The following is a 1,844-nucleotide window of genomic DNA, read 5'->3' on the forward strand; positions in this document are numbered from 1 at the left end:
CCTCTGAGGCCCCTTCCAACCTTCGGCATTCTATGATTCTATGATTCTATGATTCTATGATCTTGACTTTCAGTAGACTGGGTACTCTTTTATTCAACTGAAAAATTGCAATATTATCAACAATGATCTGACAGCTCTAAATATCACTGACCTATAATAACTTTCACAATTTTCCAAGTATCTTGTTTGCCATATGCTTTTGCTTTGTCAAGTATTTGTTTCTAATTCCCTGCAGAAGAGGACATTTTCATTTCTCTAATTCAACTGCATCTTTTACATGTGGAAATAGCATGTTTGCAACACTCAACAGAGAGGAATACTTCAATGACTTAAGAATCTCTGCCCACATAAGAGGTATTTTTTAAAGGGATTCCAAAAGACCAAAACAGGAGCTTACTGTTGTATCCTGACAGTTTACCTCAAGACAAGAAACTACAGCCAACTTGCCATCTTTATGTTCTATGCCACAGATGCTGATGCTTATCTAATCTTCCTAGATTTATAAGGAAGATACTCTTTCTTGATCTCTCTTGTGCTCAAACTCTATTCTGGTCTTCGACTTTGAGCCATTTCTCCTATGAAATTCACTGTAAACTTACAAAAAGCCTTCAGGAATTAATCTCCTTATTTTCTTTCCCATACCTCAAGGAAACCTTTCTTTACCATGATATCTGAAGAGGAAATTTTACAAGGCTATATAAACTGTCTGTATAAACTAAGGCTCATGTTTTTGCATGTTGATTACCAATTTCTATTGCACACATTAGATCTCTTCGATTTTAAATTGCCTCATCCATTTGTCTAAACAAGCTTTATTATAGGGCTGATTTTAATGGGATCTTGGTTCACAAATAGCAATGCTGAATGTTAGCACCATTCTCTGTTCTTGCAGTCCTTAACATAGCAGAACTCTATCTTCTAGGAGAAAAGCTGAAATAATGGCAGAACTTTAAGCTCTACATCAGTCAAAATATAACAAAAAGTTGAGTATAAACCCCAAACTCCATTGAACCAAATCTACATAATAATACTACCATACAATTGCTGCTAGAATTAAATTTGTCAGTGAAAATATTATACAACTACAATTTCTGCGTAATACTTAAGAACTATATGCAAGTACTAGCTAATTCCAAGAACCTGCTAGAGTATTTGTGCTAAAAATAAACTCTTATCTTACCTGATTCCAAACAGCCTCCTCAAGGATTACTCCTTAYTTAATCAATTAGCATAGGTCGGAAAAATATCTATTTTTCAGCAATAATAGATATCAATTAAGAATACTACTATGAGATCTTAATTCCACCAAGAAATTAGTATTCTCAACAACCTTTGGAATCAGAAATAGAGGTATATTATTTTAAACTTACACAAAATGGCTCACATCAAGACTACGTGAGTCATAGTCTTGACTATGGGAATGAATGTTCAGTATTAAATTCAAGCTTATTCTCTGACAAGTTTACTTCTTACCTCCTCTACAAGACCGAAGGATTCTTCACTTGCTATTTAGTAATTCTTAGCTTCTGATGTTCTGAAACTGAGGATGTCAAGGAGATTCTCTTCAAAATCACTATCCTTACCCTTAGAAAGAAGTTAACGTGGTTACATTTTTTAGGCAATCCGAAGTATGCAAGCCTAAGTAACTACATGGTAACTACAGATAACTATATGGTAAGGCTCATTTTCCCGAAAAATTACTTTGAGCAGGACTTTTAGTAGTCTATTCTGTTAGAAGTGTCACAAACTCTTAAAGAATATGTGCAGAAGAACTCAGCTTAAGCATTGTGAACTAAGTCACTGGTCTAAACTTGCTTCAGTATAGCAGAATTACTCCAAATTGT

At 34.3% G+C, this 1,844-nt stretch overlaps 1 protein-coding gene across 1 annotated transcript in view; it reads right to left on the reverse strand.

Moving 5' to 3' along the window:
* GNA14 (G protein subunit alpha 14) overlaps window positions 1-1,559 on the reverse strand; it is a 33,722-nt gene extending 32,163 nt beyond the window's left edge. Inside the window, exon 1 of the mRNA XM_026051999.1 lies at window positions 1,474-1,559. The gene's annotated coding sequence lies outside the window, so the exon portion shown is untranslated. The remainder of the gene's footprint in view (window positions 1-1,473) is intronic.
* Window positions 1,560-1,844: the final 285 nt, after the last annotated feature.

The sequence above is a fragment of the Nothoprocta perdicaria genome, unplaced genomic scaffold (genome assembly GCF_003342845.1).
Source record: "Nothoprocta perdicaria isolate Ctin4 unplaced genomic scaffold, notPer1 scaffold_82, whole genome shotgun sequence".
In the NCBI taxonomy this organism is placed as follows: Eukaryota; Metazoa; Chordata; class Aves; order Tinamiformes; family Tinamidae; genus Nothoprocta; species Nothoprocta perdicaria.